Source organism: Sapajus apella, unplaced genomic scaffold, assembly GCF_009761245.1.
Source record: "Sapajus apella isolate SASKATOON/1434 unplaced genomic scaffold, GSC_monkey_1.0 scaffold25, whole genome shotgun sequence".
Lineage (NCBI taxonomy): Eukaryota > Metazoa > Chordata > Mammalia > Primates > Cebidae > Sapajus > Sapajus apella.
The window spans coordinates 12,765,420-12,784,557 of record NW_022436965.1 but is presented as its reverse complement, the minus strand read 5'-3'; the positions used below and the strand labels follow the sequence as shown (position 1 = coordinate 12,784,557).

General features: G+C 44.7%; 1 non-coding gene across 1 annotated transcript; it reads right to left on the bottom strand.

Moving 5' to 3' along the window:
- Nucleotides 1–17,970: 17,970 nt before the first annotated feature.
- On the bottom strand, nt 17,971–18,073 carry LOC116560338. The gene has a single exon (XR_004272922.1). It is a non-coding gene; the product is annotated as a U6 spliceosomal RNA (small nuclear RNA).
- Nucleotides 18,074–19,138: the final 1,065 nt, after the last annotated feature.

The following is a 19,138-nucleotide window of genomic DNA, read 5'->3' as shown; positions in this document are numbered from 1 at the left end:
CTCATCCTCCCAAAGAGGAGCTTACAGCACCAGTGACCACAGCAGCCCATGTCCTAGACTAAGGAGTTCTCTGAGCCCACATTCTTCCCTCACTGAAGAATAAAGGAAAATTCAGAATGCTTCTCTTCCTGTGCCACCAAAAATCCCTGAAAACCCAAACCGTCAAATGAATTTCCAGCAAAGAAGAAAATTTCATCAGAAATGTTTATTTAGATCTGTGTCCACCAAATTGCTTTCCATGGGCTCCAGCGTGTCACACAACCAGAGTGTAAGGTGTCACAACCTGATTATTTTGTGTTTATGTCAAAAGTGTTTTTCTTTCTCCAAAATGCCAAAGGGAAGAGCAAGGGTTTCTTAGAAGTGGCTCTAAATTGTCTCAGTGCTCCCAAGAGTGAGAACAATGAGGGCACAGACACTGTCCACCAGGAGAGGGGAAAAAGGTCAAATCAATAACACTGATAATATCCATTTGTTCCGCCAAGACAGCCAACACAGGTTTCTGGAGAGGATTATTTGAGAAATAAATCTACCCACACAGTTCCTCTCCATCCTCCAGCCAAAGCAGCAGAACCCACCAGAAATCAGATCACAACTCTCAGCTTGCTTTGAACAGAACAGCCAAGCCGGGCAGTAAAACCACATGATAGAAATGTTCATCAGATTACCACAGCACAAAGTGCTGTGTGCTGTGAGCAGGGGAGGCAGGACACGCGTGCTTGGATGGAAAGGAGGCAGTGGCCCCTGGGAGATGTCAGACACCTCAAAACAGAGTCCTCCCTAAAGTAGAACAATCATGGTGACCACCACAGGGTTAACTTCTGTGGGCCGCCATTCATCATGGGCACCTACAGGCACAAAACTTGGGAAAGCAACAAGCGGCAGAAAAAAGAAAATGCAGAGATGGTGCCACGACCAGCTAGTCCTCATGGTGACCTCTAGGGTAATGACAGAAAATACAGGCTTTGCATTATTTATTCACTCTGCAAACATTGGTTGTCCACTCACTGCTTGCGAAGCACCATGCTGGCTATTCAAAAATAAGGAAAACACAGTTCCTACTCTTAAAGTTTCTATGCCCCTTTGTGCCTAGCACATAGCAAGGGCCCCATAAATGTTTGCTGAGTGTTATCTTCATATTCAGCTATCTGTGGCCTCTTTTCTCTGCCCTCCATGGCACTTTTTTAAAATCCTTAATGACCGCTGGTAGTAATCTGACCTTTAGTTACCAGTGCACATTTTATTCCCTCTATAGCACAATAGGATCACTGAATATAGGATCTGTGTATTGCTTGTCATTGCAACTTCTCAATAAATAGTTTATGGACGATTGGCTATGTAATCATAAGTACTGCATCACCACCCACTACCACCATCAGAACAGGCTAGAAGGCCTAGGGTTTGCAACTGTGGGAGAAAGCATACTGAGTTAAGGGTTAGGAGGTCTCCTTCTGGCTGGGCATAGTGGCTCACACCTCTAATCCCAGCACTTTGGGAGGCCGAGGTGGGCGGATCACTAGGTCATGAGTTCGAGACCAGCCTGGCCAACATAGTGAAACCTCGTTTCTACTAAAAATATAAAAATTAACCAGGCATGGTGGTGCACGCCTGTAATCCTGGCTACTCAGGAGGCTTAGGCAAGAGAATCACTTGAACCCGGGAGGCAGAGGTTGCAGTGAGCTGAGATTGTGCCACTGCCCTCCAGCCTGGGTGATAGGGTGAGACTCCATCTCAGAAAAAAAAGGAGGCCTGCCTTCTAACAGAAGCTGCTGTCATCAACTGGCTGAGTGGCTCAGCGGTAAGATGAAGAAATGGGTCAGTGATCTCTAAGGTACCTTCCCGCCTTCAGACTCATATCTTTGTCATAGATAACATTCAATGGGTACTCAGCATGTTTCAGGCACTATGCTAACAACTTTACGTGCATCATCTCATGCGATCCTCAGCATGTCCTTTCAAGTACTGTGGCTATCCCTATTTTCTATAAGAAAGCAGGCCTACAGAGGTGAAGTGACTTCCCAATGTCACACGGAGGTGGACTGGGTATGCGAACCTCACTGAGCGACTCGGAAGCCCTCACTCTCGTCTGCTAAGCCACACACATGCCTCTTCCACAGCCACACCTCAGGGCGTTGGGTGCACTTCGAGGCCATCACTTCTTCCCTGAACAGCTTCATTTTCCATTGCAGCCACATTTTTAGGAAATTGCTACAAATGCCTTTGGCAGAAGGAGGCGCGGCAGGCAGGCCGTGCATGTGTGCCTCACACTGGGCAGCTGTGAGTTTTCTCACGGTTCCAGAGGGCCTGAGGCACTAGAGCACTGGCCAAATCGCAAGGAATCCTACGAAAGGATGAGAAAACCAGCAGGAAATTACAGAGGGTGCCAGCCACATCCCAGGAACATGTAGTTTGAACCACATTTGAGAAACCAACTGAGAAGGCAAGAAAAAGAAACGAAAAATGTCATTTTATCCAAAGAGCTTCGGGGAATTGTAAAGACTCTGACCATATTCCAGACCAATTGGACAGATGCTTCTGTCCATTCTCCCCCATATTTAGTGTATGAAGAAAAAAGAGGCTCATTCTCCAAGAGACAACAGTGCTACAGTTTCGGGGAAACATGATACCTCACACGCGGGACCCAAATACCCAAAAGGGGACAGAGATCAACAGCAGTAATCAAAGAATGTGGGATGAAATTTTAAAGATTTGTTTGAAAGAAACAGATAGAATAAGGAGACAGGAAAATCAAGTGAAACTAAACCTCTTTTAAAGTTGTTATCTGGATTTTTTTTTTCAAAATTATAAGTAACACGGTGAAATCAAATACTGAACAATAAATGCATGGTCCACAAACGTTATAGATAATAAACACATGCTACTTGTAAGAAAAAGGGGAGAAAAACACAGCCCATGTTTAGAAAGTAAATGTCTTGAGGAATGTGGCAGGAAGAAAGAGTAGTAGTAATTAACAGTATGCAGGTGAAAGGGCCTCTCTTCTGAACCAAATGACCTGAAACCTAAGGCAGGAAAACAATAAGGAATGGGATTTGGAGGAAAGTGAATGGATTTAGTTGTCTCAGAGAGAAACGTGTAAGTGGAAATCCAAGGGTTCTTTAATGCGTGTGTGTGAGAGTGCGAGGTGTGTGTGAGGGTGTGTGTGTGTGTGTGTGTACACACGCACGTGAAGGAGAGAGTTTTTCATGGTGACAGAAAAATGGAAATCGGTGGCACTAGGTGGCTGCTGTTCTCACAGTGAGAGTAAGTCCCATTACATCTCATAACAAACGAGCACAGTGAGCCTTCCTATTAGTATTGGGCAAATGATCTTCCAGATATGCCTAAATCCAAACCTCACAAAAGGAGCCAGGCCATAGAAAGGCAGTTTGCTCTGAGGCAAAATGACATTTTTCATGCTTAAATCACCACTTCCCTCCTCCACCATCCCCTCTTTGAAATGCTGAATTGTTAGAACAGCGGGCATCATAGAAAAACAGGCAGGTGGAGATTTTGGTTGGGCAGCAAGAAGCCCATCTGCATTCCCCTGCCTTCCCAGCGCTCTGCTGTGGCTTCCCCACCACCCCCCAGACCCCCACTGCGGGCTCCCTCCTGCTGCCCCAACGCCTCTGAATTGGGCTCCCAGGAAACTCTGCCAGTCCACCTCCGCCCTGATTTGAACTGAAACATGGTCTGTGGATCCAGCCTCAGTCCCTCTCTAAACCTGGTCAACAAGTCCAGTCCAGACCTGTCCGGCAAAGCCCAGTGTCCCTGTCACCCCTGGACACCCATGACAGGTCCGGGAGCAGTGTGTGGTGAGTGTGGACATGCCAGACATGGCGTAAGGCCATTTTGGATGATTTCCTCGGCTGCTTTTAAAAACAGCTGCTTCCTATCTCCCCATCTCTGAATATCATAATCCACGCAGACCTCCAAAATATAAATGGAATTTAATAGAAATATTAAAATTTAAAACTCTACACAAAGTGTATAAGGGAGGAGGCAGGCTCCCAGGAGGCTTTGTACCTTTTCCTCAGTCCTACAATTATACCTTGGGGTTTTTAAAAAAAACTCTGTGAAGAGATTTAATGGACAGACGTGGAGATGGGAGGAGAGGGAGAGTAGAAGAGCGAGAAGGAGAGAAAAAAAGAGAAAGGGAGGGTAGCAGGGTGGGAGGGAAGAAAAAGAGACAGGAAGGCAGGTGCCCTTAAGGGGTTGATACCACTTCCCACCTTGGCTCACAACTCCCTCACTTTGAACACAGTAACATTGCCACCTAGAGGCTTGAAAGTACACTCCTGAACTTGGACACCTGTGCAAGATTTATTTATTTGTGTAAATAAACTTGTTAAGGAGCTTTGAAAAGACGGAGATACATGATGGTGGGCGGCGAGGGGGAGAGTACTATCCAGAAACTCAGCATCTAACCATTTCACAGTGGCTAATGTTAGTCCCCCACTGTGTGCCAGGGACTGAGCAAAGGGCTAAGAGTACAGAAGAGACATAGTCTCTCAATTCAGGGATCTCAGTCGGTGGAGGAGACAGACACATATATAAGTAATGCAGACGATGAGAATTACCATACATGTACAGAAACATTGTACACACAGTATAGGTGAAAGGGAAATTAATCCTGGCAAGAGGAGCTAGGAGAGGAGCTTGATCTAGAAAGCATTTACTGAGAGATGGAACCAAGCTGGGTCACAGGAAATCTAGAGACTCGGGAGAGAATTCCAGGTTGAGGTAACCATCAAATGAGGGGCAAGTCTAGAAAGGACACCAAGAATGCTCAGTAGGACTGGATTACAGGAAATGTGGCTCTTATCCGCAGGTGGAGTGAAGAGAGGACAAAGGCCAGAAAGATGAGTTGAACCAATTTGTAGAGGGCTTTAAATCTCAGGCTGAAGAACATGTACTTTTGAAATTGCACGATGGGGTTTTGTAACTGCTCTATTCACTCCAGTGTGCTCAGCACTTAGAATAGGGTTTGGCACTCAGTAGTTGCACAATTAACATCTGTGGAATAAATGAGTATAACAGGAAGCTCATGAAAGTTTTGGAGCAAGAGAATAGTTGGATAAGATTTATGTTTCTAAAAAAACATAACTTGAGACAATCTGTAGGAATGGAAAAGTGATAGAGAGGCTCTGTTAGGTTTGTGCTGCCAAAGTCCAGGAGGTGTGGGTATGACCCAAGGCAGGTGGAGGGGATGGAAATGACTGAATGGCTAGGCATGATTTTGAAAGTAGAATCTAGAGGTCTTCAATACCAACACCAGGTGTGTGAGCTAACCCTGAATGATGGCCCTGGCCAAGATAGGAAATGAAGAGCTGTTTGGGGAAGAACATAATGAGTTTAGTTTGAGAAATGGAGCATTCCAGTTTCTGGGAGTAGAACCAAGTAGAGTTGCCCAGCATGCAGTTAAAGATAGAGCGTTGCGCTCTGGGAACACACATACTCCCTACACATACAGACATGCACGTGCTCACCTGAGCTAAATACTACTGACATTTTGTTTTCATGCTGCTGTTAGAGAGAAGGCGCCTACACCGACCTTCAGAACCTGGGCAGCTGCTAGATTTAGTCTTGCGGCCTTGAAACTAAACGGCAGTGTTTACCCCTGGAAGAGCCAGAAGGCTAGAGGAGCATCCTCAGTTTCCATATCTGGAAAATAGGAATTGCTGTAAAGTGACTAATCTAACCCATCAAAAGTGCTTAGCCCAGTGCCTGGCACAAGGTAAGTATGCAGTAAGTGTTAGCTTACAATCTAATTTCTCATTATGTCATAGGAAGACCACAAGATTAAAGTTCAAAACTTGGTCATCCATTGAATTAGTCCTTTCTCACACTGCTAATAAAGACATACAATCAAGACTGGGTAGTACAAAGGAATGGCTGGGGAGGCCTCAGGAAACTTACAGTCATGGCAGAAGAGGAGGCAAACACACCTTTCTTCACAAGGTGGCAGGAAGGAGAAGAATGAGAGCTGAGTGAAGGGGAAAGCCCCTTATAAAACCATCAGATCTCGTAAGAACTTACTCTCACTATCACAAGAATAGCGTGGGGAAAGCACCCCCAGGGTTCAATTACCACCCACCAGGTCCCTCCCACCACACGTGGGGATTATGGGAACTACAAGATGAGACCTGGATGGGGACACAGACAAGCTATATCGCCCGCTTATCATCTGCATGACCTTGAAGAGGAAGACTGACCTCTGTTAGTCTCACTGTGTTCTTCTGGCAACTGGGAAGAGTATATTCACAAGATAAAATGAGACAGTGCACATAAATTGGTCTGTTAACTTGAAGTCAATTTATACATATTACATATGATTTGTGAAATAGAAGATTGCAGTGCAAAAATCTCTGAACTCCTTCAAGGTATTGTGGTTCTAAATAAGCATGTATTTTTTTTTAACACCCATTTACTCCAAAGAAAGAATCTTCTCTGGCCCCATTTAGCAAGAAATTCCTCACTTGCCACCTTTCTCCATTCCAGACATGCTTTCATCATAGCACATTTCCTTTATTCCATCTTCAATTGAGATTTAAAAAGAAATCTTTGAAACTCCACAGCTGGTAGAACCACTAGGGTATCAAAGCATATTTGTTCTCTCTTCTACATATTCCCTACATAGCTGACCAATCAAATTCACACTGCTAATCTGAATTGAAAGGAAACAGGATATTATTTAAAGAAGATAAAGATAACCATTGTGGCAGAATAAGGACAAGTAGGGTTATTCAACTTCTGACCCAAAAGAGTTTTTGTTTGTTCTTTGCCCTGTTAATTCTCTCTAGAACATACGTGTAATGAAAAGCCAAGAATCTGGACAGCTGCTGGTTTTAGCCTTGTGGCCATCAGTCCACCTCTGCATCTGTATTTATGGGGTGGGAGCATCACAGGGTCATTGGGCTGGAACACATGGAAATGGAATATGATGTGATTTTCTTCAGCCGAATTTACAACACAATGCAGAAAGTCCTTTTGCAGAGTCAGTGACCAGCAAGCATTTAGCCTAGGTTTAATCCCTTTTAGGAGCAGGTACCCACCATCCTGTGAAGGGCTCATCCCACCAATGGGCAGAGTGAATCAATCCTTGGAAGGCTCTTCTCTATCTTACCTTCCTGGCCACCTCTGCTCCCCACCCACCCCCAACCCCTAACCCTACCAGATCGCATAAGCTGCCCCCTGGCATTGTACAGAATTAACCTCTTTTTCCTCTTAGCTTTCTCTTCTCCAAACTAAGTAGCACTCTGTTCCCTCAAGATGTCCTCTTATGATATATTTTGATACCTCAATTCATTTCTAAATAAAAACCACATCTACAAAAAATACTTGTGATTTCATTGCTATCTGTAAACTCAGATGGCCACTGTGGATTAACTTTCTGAAGGACCAGTACTGTACCGGATGACTACTAAGTAGCCCCACTCTGCAGAAGGACTGTGTGTTTGTGTGATATGTTCTGAGTTATCACAGGCTTGGGGCTGATTGATGAAATATTTCATACTACCATGGCCCCTGTGAGGCGGACAGCTGTGACCACAATTTATGGAGGAAGGTTTGAGGCATTTTCAACTCATCTCAAACCAAATGTAACAGTGCCTCCCCTCCCATTCCCAGTTCTGATTGTGGCACCATTATTCTCTCAGCGAACCCCGTCCTGAAGACATGGACCCAGCTTCAAAGGCTCCTTCTCTACCCTAACGCACTTGGTAAGTTACCACTTCCATCCGTCCCCTACCTTTGCCTTACCTACTGCATCCTCTACTCTTTATTTTGACTGCTGCCATGTATATCTGCCCAAGTCCTTCTTGTGTTCAGAAACATTTAATGATTTTTCAAGTTGCCTAATTTTTAAGAAAAATACAGAATTTTGGGCATAGTCTTCAGTTTTCTCCAAAACCTCGCTATGTCCAATTTTTCTAGCATAGTCTTCCAGGGCTCTCTGTATTGGTCAGGTTTTTACCAGGAAGCAGATGGCCCACACACTGAAGGGTTCAACTACAAGAACTCACTCATGGGACTATTTAGAGGAACCATCAAGGGAAGTTGAAACCTGGAGGAACCAGCAACCAAGGAGAAGTTCTAACGGCCCCTAGGTCTGAAGGAGCAAAAGGTAGGAACCGTGTCACTAGATTACCCCATGACATCTGGAGCTAGCGGAACATGAGCCTGGACTGAAGTGTTGCTAGAGAACTGGAGCCTCCACTGGAACCTCAGCCAGCTGGGGGTGAGGAGGAGGCCCATGAGAGGAAAATAATAAAGAACTCATCTCTCTTCATTCCCATCCTCTGATGGCTTGCCATCCCTCCTATTGGTCAGTTCCAATGGGAAGCCTCAGGACAGCAGGAACTTGTGTGATCCAGCCAGAGATGTCAGCCTCCTGGGACACAGAGCAAGGACGAGAAAAGCAAATAATAAAGTGTAGACATAGGAAGCATTAGGAGAATCAACGTACTTTTCATTAGTTGTACCCTATCTTCCATCAAATGCATGAGATCACTATTTCCTAATTACATACACGATTTCCTGGTATTGTGCTTTGATTCATACCACCTCCTCTCTTCAGAATGCCCTTCCCCGCATGGGGAGACTTGCTTGGGGTCATTTGAGAGGCACTGAGGGTTATACATTCATTTAGAAGACTCTTAGTGCATGCCTAATACACACCGATATATCTGGTAGAATGATACAGGCTAGGGGAAGAGGGCAGCTACTGCAGGCAAGTCCTCAAAGGTAGTGTTCATCACAAGGAGGGATGCAAAGGAATCCCTAGAGACCTTCAATAGACTCTGTAAAAAAGAGAAGCAGGCTCTGGCAATGAAAATACAGACCTGTGTGTGATGACATCTGTCACTGACAGCCAGAAGGCAAAGTTCATCTCTCCCAGCAACCTCTCATACCTCGAGTCAGGCGCTCACAGCAGCACCACTAGGGAAATTGGGGCTTCAGAGCCTGAGTGCTTTCAGGTAGAGCCCCTTACCCCACTGTCAGGCTCCTGGGCCCCTTGGGTTGATCAGTGGAACAGTAAGACCGGCTCCACACTTAACAATTCTTTTTAGAGTAACGGGTTTCCTCCCTGCACAGTTCTTGCCTTTTGACAAGGAAAATAAAAGAAGAATCAGCCCGGAGTATATTCCTTGTAGCAGGATGTTTGCAGGCAGGAGATGCAGCTAGGAGCACACACAGTGTATTTGTCTGAAACCTCTCCTGCTGCACAAAGGCAGGAGGCCGCTGCCTCCATCACATCAGGGTCACCCTGGGGGCTGGGGCTTGGTTATCAGTCTTCAGGGGGTCAGGGAAGCTTCATTTCTTTTCAAGGAGGGTAAGTGTGGCAAGATCGGCGGCACCAAGCATTCTAGATGGATCTAGAGAACTGGCAATGCTCCTGCTATCCTATTAGAGAATGCTTTCAGAGAGAAAAATCAGGAGGGCTCAGGAGGAATCTTCTCATTTATGAATTCAATGAACATTTGCACTTAGCCTGGCAAAGGGCGTCAACTGTGAAGCCAGACTGAATGGGTTCAAATCCTATCTACACTCTGCAGACTTGTGCAATTTGCTTACTGTCTCTGTGCCTCTGTGCTAGGAAACCTAAATAAATTAACACGTGTTAAGTGATTAGCACAGTACCTGGGACACAGTGATAGCTCTCAAGAAAAATCAGCTGTTTCGTTAATATGTGCCAGTGGTGGTAAGCACAGGTAAACACAACACATATCAGCCATGCTCTCAGAGAACTTGAATAACAAAAATAATCGCTAACATTTGTTGAACACTTACTAAACATTACACACTGTTATAGCACTGACATGTATTGCTGTCATTTAATCCTCTCGATATCTCCGTTTTCAGATGAAGACCCTGAGGTGAAAGTTGGTTATGTAATTTGCCCAAAATCATTCAGCTGGTAAGGATTGAAGAGTAGCAATCAAGTAAACCAACAGAGGAATTCACAATTCCAGCTGGTGAGAAATGCTATGAAGAAAGTGAAAGCTATGCAATGATGGAGCGCCGTGGAGGGTCCCATTAGAAAGGGTGGCCAGGATCGCCCCAGCTAAGACCTGAAGCAAGAGAAGCAATCAGTCATGTAAAGGGCCAGGGGAAAGCATTCCAGGCAGAGGGAAGAGCACCACAAGAGGAGATGCAGAAGTGAGAAAGAGACTTACTAGAGGTGTTAAAAAGTAAGGGAGTCACACAATCTGAATGTTTTAATGGTGTAAGCATGGACTGAAAGCAGGGGGACTCTTAGAAGGAAACTTTGATAGTATTTAGTGACTCAGACCAGAGATATGTCAAGCTCCTCATGGACAAGAAATGTGCCTTGTGACCCTTACAGAATAATGCCACCACCACTCATATCCCCAGCCCAGGCTTCACACACACAAAAATAAATACTTTTCCTGTTTTTCCATCATCACCATCATAGTCACTGCCATTGCCATCAAATCATGGGTCAAGGCCAAAGTGGCCCTGGGATAGTCATGACTCCATTGAGGCCCCCAGGCATGGGACCTCCTCTCTGGAATCTACCATCAGAGCAATAGCCCACTGCCTCAACCACAATGCATTCACAGACATCCAAAGAAACTGATATAAACAGCCCAGAAAAGAGTCTGTACAAATAGCCCCATGCACTTATGGAAGGATGAAGACTCAGAGCAATCATGGGCATTGCATGTTAGCTGCAACTAACTATTTATCAAACTTCTGCCTGATTGCCAGCCGGGGACAGTAGGTATTCACTGCCTACTTCTCTCCATGTCTGAATCCTTGAGACGCTCTCGTGTAATGCTGAGATACTTATTCATTCATCACACACCAAAAGTGATTGAGTTAACCTGCTGTACCCCCTGTACTGGATGTTGGGGATATATTAAGACAAATAAAATACTGTCTCTTCCCTCAAGGACCTCAAGTCTTCTTACCCAACAGGTAAGCAAAAGGGCAATTATAATGCAATACGATTGGAGCCAGGAAAAGAGAAGGACCAGAAGCTGTGGATGCCCTTAAAATGGGCATTTAACCCAGAGTCAGGAGCAGATTCTCAGGGAGAGAAAGAGAGGGAGGCATAAAGGAGGTAGAGGCAGCATGTGCAAGATTGGACAGCACTTCCGAGGCATGCAAGAGGCTGGAGGCCCTTAGCGTGGCTCAACCTCAACATCAAGGAGGTGAGAAGGGGACCCAAGGTGAACTCACATCAGGAAGAGCCTTTAGTTATGCTAAGAAATTAGGACCTTTCCCACATTCTCTGCAGAGCCATTAAATATCTTAAGGAAGTACACAATAGTCATATTTTCTTTTAGAAAATCCTGCTGTATGCAGCATAAAAAACAGCACAGAGAGGGAAGAACAGGAGGTGGGAAAGTCAGGGACACGATTCTTGTATGAATCAGATAAAAAATAATGAGGGTGGGAGCCAAGGTAGGAGCAAAGCGGTTGGGGAAAAGGAGGAGGAACCAGCAAGTTCACAGCAGAGTCAACAGGAGATTTTGATCAATTGCATTTGGTGGGAAGACAGAGGAAAAATAGGGTTAAATTTTCCTCCTGTGTATGGGCAATGCCCTGTGTGCAAGCCTAGGGTGGGCGTCTTGACATGGTAGACTCGGGGAGACACTGAATGTTTTTGAACAAGGAAAAAATGTGATCATAATAAAATTAATATGCCATTGATGTGTAAAACCCTGGTTGGAGGAGGGACACAGGAGGGGAGAAGACAAGGAAGGACACTCTTATGAAGCTCTACCGAGTGTGAAGAACAAGGGCCTGAGCTGGAAATGTGAACATGGACACAAAAGCCAGGACATGGGAGCAAGCAAGGCTCTTGAAGGGAATGAGACCGAGAGCAATGGTTGAAGCCTTAACTTTGGCGTGGAAGAAGAGCCCTTCATTCTCAGACAAGGAGCAAGCAGAGGGAGGCAGAGGCCATAGACAGCTTCAAGGTGAAGAAGAGCAAATATCTGCCCCAAGCTTCTCAGCAGCATCAACAGCCAAGAAGAGCCGGCTAAGAGTGAGTAGCATCCACCAGCATTATGTGGAAAGCAAATATTCAAATACATACAAAAACATGTTCAGAATGTATTTTTTAAAGCAAGTTACAAAATGACGTAGTTATTAGAATCCTGTTAGAAACATATGTGTATATGGACAGGCAAGCTACATACCAGGATGTTAATGGTGGCCATCTTTGAGAAGGAGAGCTCTAGGTGATTTTTATTTTCTTCTAGATGCTTTTTGATATTTTCTACAATGAACAAGCATGACTTTAGTAATCAGAAACCCAGCAGAGTTTAAAATATATTTGTTAAGCTTATATACATGGCTGTCTCCCAGAATTGAAGTGAGAGACCTGTTTGTTAACTTTTTTTTTCCAATACATTTATGGTTCTTGAGATGCAGAGTTAATTCAAATGTTTCTAATGGGAAAAGCTGGAGGTGCATTTATAGCACAACTAGGAGGACCCTCCCTGCTCACCAGAGGGTCTTCAGCTCCATTCCCCAATACAGAGTGTACTGGCTTCAGGTCTTACCCCCCAGGAAAACAAGCCCAGCACAGCAAGACACAGCAGGCTCTGAGCCCCTGGCTTCCCCAGCCCTCAGTAAAGCAATGTGGCCTTTTGGTAGGAGGAAAAGGAGACGTGGAAAACCTCCAAAAGGCAGCTCTGCTTCTCTTCCTTTTCTCCCCCCACCTCAAGCCTCAACTGCAAAAGTTCCTCTGCTGGCAATCAACCCACTTCCCTCATCTTCCTGCTCTCACATTTTCTTTCTCAAATTATTAAAAATGCCATTTAGTTTCAAATCCTGGTGGAAACGGGACGGTGCAAAATAAAAGATCTCTTTTTTTTTTAAGGAGAAAGGAGCAGAGTGGCAGAGAATGAAGATGCCAATCAGAACCTGCCAGGTTTTGATATTCCCCACTAAGGCCACCTGTATTCCCTAAGGCTTCTTACATATTCCTCATCACTACAGAGCTCTGGACCCCAGTCTCAAGTAGTTGCTTGCAGAGGATTTCCAAAGAAAGGAAGGTTCAGTCCTTTCCAGCAGGATGAATTCTACCTGTTGGGGGTTGGGGATCACGATGTAGGAATAAACAGATGAAAAGTGGAAATCCCTGTAGGATTTTCCCAGGAGTTCCTGGATACCAGGAGTGGGGATGCCTGGAGCTTTTCCATGTCCTTATAAATGACAAATAGTAACAATAAGGTCCAGTTCCCTTTGTCACTCAGTCTCACAGGTATGTTAAATAGAAGATGTTATCTCTTCTTACACTGCCCACTCCTCAAACATAGAGATGTCTCTGAATTTTCTGAGTTAATAAACTAAGACACAAAGAAGTTAAACGAGGTGCCCAAGGTCACCCAGTTATTTTTTTTTTTACTTATTACTAGATATTTATGATATTTATGAAGTCCCTTGGGCCCCAGGGATTCCGTCCAGGTGCTATTCTGAGTGTTGAGTGTTGGGGTCAGAGCCCTGCCTTCCAGGGCCTATTGTCCAGTTATGACAGAGCTGTGACTTGAACCCAGGACCCCGACGCTGGTCTAGAACACTTTCTCCTCCAACATATTCCATCTCCTGAGTCTCATCTTTTTACTTTATGAAAAAAGTAATTTTCTAAAATCTTCCACACATTTTATTAAAAATTTTTATTTACGAAAACAATGATTTCTAACTCCAAGTATACAGCATGAAAAGAGCATCCCTAAACTCTGGGAGAGCATAACCTTGAGCTTCTAAAACTGAATAAACTACTTCTGTATTACCTAGGAGGCATCTTAACATACTATTAGGTTGGTGCAAAAGTTATTGCGCGGTTTTTGCCACTGAAAGTAATGACAAAACCTCAATAATTTTTGCACCAACCTGATAGTAAAATGTCTTGGGTTTAGAACAACAGCTTTCTTCTGAAGTTCTCAAAGAGCTTCCACTGATGCTGTCTCATTTCTTCTCACAATATTGCCAAGACTTTCAATGGAAGGCCCCATGAGGAAAAACGAGATATGGGATATGAAAACATGATTAATGAAGACGTTCGACTACATGGCAGTGGCCTGATTTCCTGCCTGTCCATAGTTGTTTAGATAGGAAGAGTAAAACAAGTATTTAGAGAAGCATAGTAAGTTAGTGCCAAAAAGGACAATAAATGTCGTTTAGAGCAGCCCCATAATTTTACAGATGAGAAAATTGAGGCTATTCAGTGGAGTTCCCATCCTCAGTTCCCAAGGGCTGCCCAATATCACCTCCACCATCAAAATTCAGCCCATACCTGGTGGATGGAAGTCAGGCCATGGGAGAAGGCCTTTAAGTTAAAAAAAAAAAAAAAACAAGTAAGTGCCCAAGATCTATGACAAACTGGGAAGAGGGCTTAGGAAACGAAATAAGCAATAAGCTGAAAGAGCACCATGATTTGGGGGCTGCATTCTGCTGACACCTCCATGATCAGAAATCAACAGGAGGAGGTCCGTTTGACAGCGTTCACATGAGCTTGGCTGCAAAGCCACCTCTGACAACAGTGGCCCAGGCCAAGGCTGAATGCAGTCAAAATAACAAGCAGCCAGGAAGCCTCAAGGACCGCAGGCAGAGGAAAGCTTGCACTTTCTAAGGAGAATGTAGTGTAGCTTGAAAGAGAGCGAGGTTTTAAAATGAAACAAGAATGAAAGAAACTGTCTGACATGTTTTGATTCCCAGCTTTGTATGTTTCCAATTCACATCAACCCAGGGCCATCATCTTGCACACATCTGGGGCTCCTCTCACATGTGCAGCATGGTAGTCCCAACAAACATGGCCAAACCAGGCCATTGCCTGGTGACCTTGGAGAGGATTCTCGCTACCTCCAGTGTGAATGAGGAACTCCCAGGGGAGGGTCAGCTGTGAGGGCAAAAGCAGAGAGAAGGGAGAGCCAGAGGGGATAGAGAGACTGACTGGATGGACAGGGGTTCTCCAGGAACTCAGAGGATTGACACATTTATCCATATTAACATCAAGAAAGGTAGCCGGGTTCATTCCAATCCATGTCTAGAGTCAAAACCCCACTGTAGCTGAAAGCCAGCCTCCTGTCCGCCAAATCTTTTTCTTGTTTGAGACAGAGTTTTGCTCTTGTCACCCAGGCTGGTGTACAATGGTGCGATCTCGGCTCACCTCTGCCTCCCAGGTTCAAGGGATTCTCCTGCCTCAGCCTCCCAAGTAGCTGGGATTACAGGCGCCTGCCACCATGCCCAGCTAATTTTTGTATTTGTAGTACAGACAGCGTTTCACCATGTTGGTCAGGCTGGTTCCAAACTCCTGACCTCGTGATCCGCCCACCTCGGCCTCCTAAAGTGTTGGGATTACAGGTGTGAGCCACTGCACCCAGACCCCAAATCTTTTAAAAAGAACTGCTAATGAAGAGCAGAGCTGAGTGACTTAAATTTTCTTTCCTTTTACACTTCCTTTCTGGTAGAGGTGTTAATGAGGATGGAAAGGCCCCAGGTGCACAGAGAGAAAGGAGACAAAAGTGGTCTGGATAATATGAACTGTGTAGTCAACCTTCAAATAAAGGAGGGCTGATTCTATCATCAGTAGATAACAGGCATTTACAGACAGTTTTAAGGACCTTCTTACCACAGACTGCAATGCAAGATGAGGGGAAATGCTGAGTGACAAAGGAGGCCAGACCTGGGAATCAGGGAACCCAGGTTGTGGTCCTGATTCAACATCCTCTCTGCACCTCAGTGACTTCACCGGTAAAACAGTAAGGTGGCTGTAGCTACTTAAAGTACCAAAATCTAGGACGTAAAATCTCCAAAATTTGCAACATTGGATTCTCTACACTGAATGGCGATACAATCACACCTATTTTTCAGGGTCACTGTGAAGATTTAATTAAAAAATGAAAATGGATAAGGTAAATTTATGATGTGGCAATGCAAGCACTTAATGTGCATTAAGTCATTTATTTCTATCAACAACCCTGCCAGATAGGAACTAATATGATCCTCATTTTGCAGATAGTGATGCAAGATTTTTCTTGGCCACTTTGGCAGCTGGAGACCTCCGGCTGGTGATGCCCCTGCCTGGGCCTCACCCGGCACCATATTCATTATGGGAGATACCCAACCTACTCAGCCTACTGGGCCATGCCTGTCTTGTGCTCCGGCATGGATCCCATGGCCACTACAACTGAGCACTCAGCCCCCGGGTGGATGGGGTGTGTGGGCAAGTCAGTGCAGGATCCGCCAGCTGCTCCAAGGGCTGGCACAGGAGCAGGATACATGTAGAGCTTGCAGCTGGACCAGGCATGTTGCAAGTGACTTTCAAGGTGGACTCTGGCACCCAGACAAGGGAATGTGGTGGCACCCAAACAGGGAAGCCACAACCCTGAAGCCTCAGAGGGGTGTTACAGTATGCTAACAGCTCTTTTAGTCCTGCCATCTCCAGCCCAATGGGCAGCAGCGTCTTAACAGCTCTGTCAGTCCCATCGTCCATGGCTCTCAGGCTGGCTCAGCCCTGCTGCTGCCTCCCATCATATGGGGTGGCTGCCCACTGCTGGCAGAGGGCCACAGCGTTACAGCCTTCTTTGTACCCATGCAGTGGGTCCCAAGTTCTTGTCCTAGGTCCAAGAAGAATGAAGTTACACTGACAAACAAAGGGTGATGAGGGTAGAGAAGAGTTTTATTGAGTAACAGAACAGCTCTCAATGGAAAGACGGCATGAGGGTGGTCCCCCACCTGATATCATGTGGTCTCTCTCTCTCAGAGTGGCTGGGTCTGGGGCTTTTATGGGTTCAGAATGGGGAGTGCATGCTGATTGGTTTGTGAGTGTGCAAAAAGGGCTAAAACAAAGACACCAAATAGGTGGGCATGTCAGGGTAAAACGAGAGAAGGGTAGGTATATGTCAAATAGGTGAAGGATGGGTATCAATACAGGAAAGCACACCAAACAGGAAGAGAGGTTCTCAATGTGGTCTATGGAGTTGACTTGTAGCTTGGCTTTCAGGCTTTAAACTGTCTTTGGTTTGAAGGTCGAGTTTCACTGGGGACCTGCCCCTGTCTGCCTAGGATTTGTCTGCCTCCTGCCACTATCAGTAAGTGTTTTGAGGCTTGGAGAAGTTGATGGACATGCCTAAGTCACACATAGACTGACTATTGGAACTGGGACTCCAGACAGATCTGTTTGAGCTCAAAGCCCACTTTAAAATCCTTTGTACAACACAGCCACTCCAATGTGTGTGCAGGTTCCTGGACCACAACAAATTATCAATAAATATTATAATCCCTAGACTTTCACCCACTATGATGAAGTATTTTAATATGTTTATTGAGTAGATGAATAAATGAGCAAATAAATTCTATGTAACATAAAGCTGTAACACTGAGATCCTAGACTTCCGTGGTATAGTAAGTCCATTTACTGAGGGGACTCAAGGGCAGCTGACTTTTCAAAGACTTGGGAGTCAGATTAAAGTATAGAATAGTCTCAATAAGGCACAGCAACCACATTACAGCACAGAAATGCCTACAGTATACTCAGGGACTAGATTCTGGCTTTAACTGAATCTAAGGAAGAAAAGCACAGAGCAGGAAAATAAAGTATCTTATTTACTGGCCTTTTCTTGCTCAACAAATTCAATAAATAAATAAGACTTAGAATTCTGATAAGGACTTTTCCTATGTTTATATAGCCTTTGACTTTACACAACCACATGCAAGAGGGCCTCTTCAGAACAGGGTGACATTTAAGGATGAGCTATTGAGGAGCATATGTACCTGCACACTCACCATTGAGAGCAGACAGAAACAGAAACAACAGCTGAGCAGGCCCCTTCCAGAGCTGTCAATAGAAACTTAACTCCCTATTCCCACCGCAGAGTAATTCCAGACTCTTGGTAAATAGTGGGGAAGGGGATTGTCTGAAAGAAAAGAAGTAGGCTTCTTAAAAATAGGCATTTGTGCAAGCAGCAGCCCCTACCTCTCCTTTCTTCCTTTAAAAAAAATATGGAACACTTCATGAATTTGTGTGTCATCCTTATGCAGGGGCCATGCTAATCTCCTCTGTATCGTTCCAATTTTAGTGTTTGTGTTGCCAAAGCACGCACCCTTCTTGCTTTTTAAACCAGCTTCATCCCTCCCTGTCTTCTACTTCTACTGGCCAAGACCTGGGTTACGGGATGCTAAATGCTCCTTTCTCAGTTCTCACAACTCCCACAACAACATACTGCATTCATTCCAAGAGGTGAGTTCTCTCTACTTCACCCACAGAACCAGCAAATGGTTTGAAAAATGAGAGACAGAAGAAAATAACATCAGAAGTAAATAAATCACTGGAGCATGAAAGGAAACTTCTCAAAATACACAGACAGACACAAGAGCAAAGGGAGGCAAGAACAAAGAACAATGTGTGCTGTCCTCCAAGGCACAGAAGAAACCAAATGTGTTTCAAAGCTCAAGGAATGTCTCATTCCATATTGCTAATCAATGCTCGATAGCAACACCAGCAACTGCTAATAACTAGGAAAGAATCACCTCACTTGAGCTGTAATTATTTCTGACATGGGTCTCCAGGAGGAGTGTCAAGACTTAGGTTAGCAGCTCAGTGTGATAATAACCCAAGATTACCAGAAATTCGCAATGTCTGAAGAAAAGGAGAGCTTGCAGGAAAGGAAGTGGCAATTAGAAATACTTGTCATGGTAATTGCATCGTGAATAGCAAGCATCCACTTTTCAGCAGCCAGTGTAGGTTTTCTTCCGCCTGACTTTAGAAAAACATCTTCCAGGCAGGTAGAGCAGTGAAGGAATATATCAAATTTCCAGAAATAACACAGTGTGGAAAAAGCATTATTTCTGTCCAAATAATGGTGTGCTGGATAATAAAAACTGTTGAATTCCATAAGGCTGAGAGTAATATCACTTGGCCAGTCAGTGAAGTTGCCTTAAGCCAACTAGCAGCCACCTTATCCTCCCACTCATAGCAGTGACTTCAATCTGTGTCAACATATTGTCCTCTGACAGGACTAAAATAGCTCTCTAAGAACAGTTGAGCCTCTTCGACTTTATTCTTCACTCACTTTGTCAAAAAAAAAAAAAAAGGCATTTTCAAAGGTCTCCATACTGGAGTTGGCCTGAACATGTGAACTGAGAATTGGTCAACCAAAGCATC